Below are 6,559 nucleotides of genomic sequence, written 5' to 3'. Positions count from 1 at the left end.
CTCTGCCAAAATGTGGTTGCATCTTATGAAGAGGTTTGGAAAGGAAAGGTGCATGGGAAGCCTGCAAGGAGAAGTGCTTTGTTCCACTGCATGTGCAGTGAGAGGCCCTTCCCACATGCTGGGACAGCCACTGCAAAGACTGAAGATCATGGGAGGGATATGCAGGAGATCAAACTTTCTAGAATGAACTGTGCTTTGCAAACACCCTGTTTTCCCATGGGAAAAAGGATTGTCCCTCATCACATCAGCTAGAGCATCATCAGGAGCAGCAGCAGTTGTGAGCCAGCAGGGCAATACATGTTTTGGCTCTTGGTGGGACTTGCTCACCCACATGAATGGCCTCGTTTCACCAGGACCTCTCTGGCTCAGCAGCTGCCAGCCTGCTTTGCCCAGGGTGGGCACCCAGCACTGCAAGGCTTTATTCCACATCCCCTGTGTTACATCTTCTGGGCTGCAGTGCCCACCACAGAGGTCTGAAGCTCAATTCAACTGCAGCAAAGCAGTGCTGTGCTCTGGTGCTCTGGAGGGCAGGCAAGCAGTGCTGGCCATGACAGCAATCCTCACCTACCTCTGCCCTGGCACTTCTCCCAGCTCACAAGAAAACTCCTGTTTCTTCCTAGCCAGGTCCACCAGAAACTGGCTTGCCTATAAAAGCAACTTGCACCCACTGAAATAATGTGACACTGACACCTGCAAGTGACATTTTGTGTGTGTTCAAAGCCAGGTAACACAGCTAAGTGGCTTGGACTTCAGGACCGTGGGCAAAGCTGTGCATCATCTCTGCAACTGCACAAGAAACAAGCATGCAAAGTCCTGGCTGCAGTGGAGCAAAGCATCTCATAGGGTCCACTTGCTGCTATTTGCCAAGAAATTCTGGTTGCAATTGCATGGACACAAACCCACTGCAAGACAAGTGTCAGTGACACTACACCAAACCTCCTCAGTGCATCTGTTAGGATCTATCAGTGTAACAAACCCAAAGCTTGAGAAGGAAATGATCTGATTTCTTCCTTGCCAGATCCTGCTCTCCAAACTCAAACAAAACCCAAATTTTGCCAGACCCTTGTGTGCCAGATGCTGCAAACCCCTAACAGCAAGGCAGTGCCTGCCCTGCAGACTGCTCTGTGTAGCACAGATATATCTATCTGTATCATCTATATTTATAGATAGATGTACGATATAATTGTTATTTTGCATGTAGAGCAGTTGAAAGACAGGCTGACCTCAAACTTAACTTGAAGCCCTTTAGCTCACAGGCCTCTGTAACAGTGTGGCTGCCCCTCTGGGGTCCATCTAGCCTGGGAGGATGCTGACAAAGGAGAAAGAATGACAGATGCTCCCCGTGCACGGAGGCAAATAGAGATGGGATGAGGGGAGAATGGGAGCCTAAAGGGAAAGAAAATGAGTGTGCATGCACACACACACATATGCACACAAAGACAGGCAAGACAAAGGAAAAGGGGACAAGCAAAAGGAGGGGAGCTGGAGAAACCACCCTATGTGCTTGGCAAGAGCTGTTTACAGCAGCATCTCGTGCTGCTTCGTGAGATCCATCCGGGACATATCTGCATCGGTGAACCAGAATCCTGACACTGGTCCCTTTGATAAATATTTATCGTGCCTGGCTCTCTATCACTTCAGTTTCCACCAGATTAACCTCGATTCCTCCAACAAAAAATGCCCTGATGTTCTGCCTGACACACACATGCCACACTGACCTTCCTTCTCTGGATTCCCCACGGCCCTTGCTCCTGTTCAGCTAAGGGGAGAATTTGCTCTCATCAATCAGGACCGGATTTCTCCCATGCCATGTAAATAATTTAGAGGCACAAGCATCCATGGCACTGCTTATGTGCAGCCCAAAACCAGTGCCAGGAATCTTGGGAAAAGGGCCCAATAATATTGTACCAGTCCAAAGTAATTAAAGTGCATCATTACATATAAATTTGTAATTAAACACTTTAACGTAATCATCCCGCACAGCACGATTCCTGATGAATTAATTAAAAGAACTCCAGAAATTAATGTTTTACTTGTCACCATTGTTGTGCTAGCTGTAGCCTTCTCCCTGACTATTCCTGCAGCATGTTGTGAAGTAATTATATAATTACTGGGGAACGGGAAGGCCCAAAGTCCCAACAGAGGAGAAACCTGAAACAAAGTAGTAACAGCAACCACAAAAGGCAGAAGCAGAGCCAGTTTTCCCCACTTCAGCCCCAGAAGAGGGGAGATTGTGAGAGGAGGGGAAGGATGATGTTTCCACCAGCTCTTCATCATGGATATGTTCTCCCAGGAGGGAATCTCTTGCTCTCACCCGTGTGTGTGCATGCTTAGGGATGGCTCCTGCACTCTCCTGCTGTCTCAGCCTGGCTTCAATCTCTCCATACAAATGCCTTTCACCCCCCCACCCCATCCTTGTCATGCAGAAGCAGGGCAGTCACACCAACAACCACCCCTCTCTGTATGTGCCCATCTGTTTCCCTGCCTCAGTTTCCCCCACCTTCCACATCCTCCTCCTACAGCTCAGGGCTGGTACCTGAAGGCAGGAATCCTTCCACCCCCTTCCCCATCCAACTCTCCTTCCACCCAGACCTCCTAAAATCCCTCCTTTGTGCCCTACATTACACTGGGCTTCAGTTTCCTTTCTCCACCCCATACCTCAGACATGGCTGAACAATTTGTTCCCCCCAGGGCCAGCCACATCCTTCCCCCCTCTGGCAGTGTGTCCCCCACTCCTGATGGCACTAAGCCCCAGGGCATGCCTCCTGCAGTGGTGAAGGGGTTAAGGCTGGCCTCAAATTGAATCGTTGGATGCAGTGAGTGTTTGTGCCATCCATCCCTCCCTGCGTGTGTGTGTGCATATATCTGTGCACAGCGTGAGACTCGCTGGCCCCAAAACTCCCCCAGGGCTGTGCAGCACACAAATACACACGGGGTACTCCTGCAACACCACAGCCTGGGCTCTACCTGCTCCTGCACGGAAAAGGTGTAGAGAGGTGACTGTAGGAGCCCAAAGATGCCCCTGCCCTGTGCTGGGTGTCCATCAGCATGTGTGTGAGGAAGGGCTGCCCAGCTGGCTCACTGAACCTGGACGAGCCCTGGCAGGACCCAGCCGAGGTGACTAGTGGCAAAGAGCCACATTCAGTGTCCCTCAGCAGGATGCTCTTGTTTGAACAGGATTTCCAGCACTGTCCAGACATGTGGCTTCACATTCCTCTTTGCTGCTGAGGCTGCCAACAGCTTCAGCCACAGGGACGGTTGGATAGGGTCTGCACAAAAGGGAGCCCCAAGGGAAACCTCTTTGTTTTGCCACCTTGCAAGCTGGGTGGGGAACAGCAGGGCTGTCAGGGTGGCTGTGGTGAGTGATACCCCACATGCTCCATAACACCATTGATCTTTTCCTGAGAAAAACTTAACTTGTGGCTGCAGCACTCAGTCTGTACTTGAAAGCTCCCAGTGAGGCAAAGGCTCTCCTGTTGTGCATTCTCCATGGATGATATTCCTGATACTGATTTCTACTGCTCCTTGTGCCTCAGGAATATCCCTTATTATCCCAGGTGCCATCCCTGGTCTCACCTGGATGAACCAATGCTGACATAGGATGACAAGTCTCTGATTCCAGCCTGTGTGTTGGTGTCCTGGCAGTCAGTGGCTTTGGGGTTTTCCTTATTATTTTCTGCACAGCCAAAAATGATGCAATACAGCTTGGGTTTACGACAGCAAGGCCAGGGATCAGGCAGAGAGGAAGGCTTGGAAGAGATGACAATGCCTTCTGGATGAAGCAGAGGTCAGGGACCCAGCAACTCCCCCATCCAGGCTAAGGGACTTATGCAGTGTGTGACTCTGTTTCCCCATCTAGAGATTATGCTGAACTGGGGCTGTATTAGTTAACATTTGTACAGCTCTTTGAAAAAGTAAAGTGTTTGAGGCTTTAAATCCTGCCAGTGGGAACAGATCAACAAGATTTCTAACCCTTCTGAAAAATTAAAGCATTTGCCAATTAAGCTGGCAAACGCATGGATGTGAATCTAAAAACCTCTCAAGCTTGAGACCAAGGCTGAAGCCTCCTGAGAACAGCCTCTCCTGGCTGCTCCTTGCTCTCCTCCTGCTCACCCGTGTCAGAAATATATCAAGCAACCAAGCTCTAAGCCCTTTCAGCAGACACTTACTTGAAATATAACTGGGCTACAGATGCAAACATTTAAATGGATGCTATGGATGTGCAGATGATGTCTTCTCCTGGAGTGATTGATCTGATATTGCAAAAATGCCATAGTAAAGCATAATTTACTTCAATTTTGCAATTAGCCCTGTAGTCTGAGTTGCAGCTTTGATGCCACAAGCTATGGATGATCTTCTTATACACATCCATGCCAGCATTGCCTGTGCCTGGGGAATGTTTGCTGCTTAGGGGTTACCTCAGTGCTGGGAGGTTACACTCTCTTGGATGACTTTCTGAGTGCAAAATTTTATGTGACATAAAGCAATCTGCACACCTCATCTGTACACCTTTTTTGGGGCAGATTTGCACCTTTGCAGGCTGAGCTGATGAGCAAAGACAAAGACCTGGGCAATAACCACAGCTCAGCAAAGGGAAAGGCACTGCTTGTCATCAGACACGTGCTTGGAGAGAGACACAGACTTACCTGGAGTCATGCAAGCTGAAGAGAAACTATGTGGGACAGTGGCAAGGCAGTCCCACACCGCAGTGAGGGATGGTGAAGCAAATCACTCAATAACTGAACATCCCCTTCCCTTCCAACTTCTGGGATGCCTCTCCTGACTTTGGTTCAGCCATGTGCAGTTGTTGGTAGTTCACCTGCAAAAAAACAAACAGTTTTGTGCCTGCTGTACCTGCCTGGGGTGTCACCATGAGGATGGAGGTACACCTGACCTGATGCACCTCTGCCCAAGCAGAGGCACCCAAAGCAAAGCCAAGGGGCACTTGGGCAGCAGTTTCTGATGAAGCCATTTATCCCATGGGCTCAGACCTCAGTCACTGCCCAGCACTGTGCTGTGGAAAGACATGACCAAATGCCTGTCAGAGCCTAGTGGAGGGTGGCACTGGGTCCAGAGGAGTCTGGAGACATAAACCTCTGCTCTCAGACCAATCCATGCAACCTGAAATAAGTCACTTGGTGCCCCTGTGGGGGTGGAAATAACCCCAACATCACCCTTTATGTAAGGCTGAGCCAGGGCTGGGGTGCAGCCTGGAAGGGCTGCCCCATCTTCCCCACCACACTAACCCCAGGCAGGGTCTGGCTCATTGAGCCAGGGGCCCCTTCTTCACCCTTCCCCAGTCCCCAGTGGAACAATTTACCTTTCGGAGCAAGTCCAAGATATTAATTAAGATAAATCTACCTCAATTTTAAGATTCTCTTATCATGTAATTTATCAAAATTATGTTAATTATTTCTGTAGGGCAGCAAAATTATTACCTCTTCCGTGTCTGATTTGTATTAATATTCATAATTTAATAATTCAGCATCCAAGCCATCTGGTTTGGGGAGCCACGCTCCTTCCCCTCCCTCTGCCAGAGCCAAAATGCTCCCTCCTCCCTGCTCATGCACCCATCCAGGCAGTCCCTACCAGCTCCCAAACAAAACTATGCCACCAGCTCCTGTCAGCATCAGTGTCAGTGTCTCCCTCTGGTCCCACCGAGGCTGCCGTGGCAGGATCCCCATCCCTTGGGAAGGAGAAACAGTCCTTCCCCTGCACCAGGCTGAGCCTCTGTCACCAGCACTGTCTCAGCCCGGCAGGTGAGCACAGCTGAATTGACATTTTCCACACTTTGTGATTTTTACACTGTAATTTGACATAATTAATGCCTACATTACTGCTGATAATTTAGCTAGTTAATTAAACTCGGAGGAGATAATTAAGGAGAGGCTACTGCTTGGACTGCTAATTGTTTTTGTCATTATTTTAGGGGCTCGACAGCTGCCGGCTGAGTCATCCTCCCCATCAGCTGATGGCCACACGTGATGGTGGTGCCATGGGCACCGGGTGCCCGGCGAAGCGGCTGAGGGATGCTCGACCCACCGTGGCCTGGCCAGGAGCCAGCAGCCACCGGCATGGATGTGCAGATGGCGAGTGTGGCTCTGCAAATGCATGGCCCCAGTGCTGCTCTGGCCGAGGGCAAGAGTTCCCCAGTTTGGGGCTAGAAGAGAAGTGGAGACATGGCAAGATGTGTTTGCGAGGAAGAGTCAAGTCGTGGACAGGAAAACAGCATTAAGCATGGCTGGAGTGGCAAAGTGAAGATGCTCAGGCTGTTGGGCCATTAAATGCCCCAGGCACTGTCAGCTCGTGCAGCAAAGGGGATGCTTGAGACACTGGAACAGGATGCCCCAACCCTGGCAGTGTTCACAGCCAGGTTGGATAAAGCCTTGAGCAACCTGTTCTGGTTTGAGATTTCCCTGCCCAGGGCAGGGGATTGGGGCTAGATGATCTCTAAGCTCCATTCAAACCCCTAAAATGCTTTGATTCTATGATTCTGTGATACTAACATGCTGAGGGGCTCACATAGAAGCAGAGACACTGGCCACCCAGCCAGCTAGAG

This window comes from Acanthisitta chloris, unplaced genomic scaffold (genome assembly GCF_000695815.1).
Source record: "Acanthisitta chloris isolate BGI_N310 unplaced genomic scaffold, ASM69581v1 scaffold25702, whole genome shotgun sequence".
NCBI classification, from domain to species: domain Eukaryota; kingdom Metazoa; phylum Chordata; class Aves; order Passeriformes; family Acanthisittidae; genus Acanthisitta; species Acanthisitta chloris.
Note: the sequence above shows the minus strand (reverse complement) of the source record.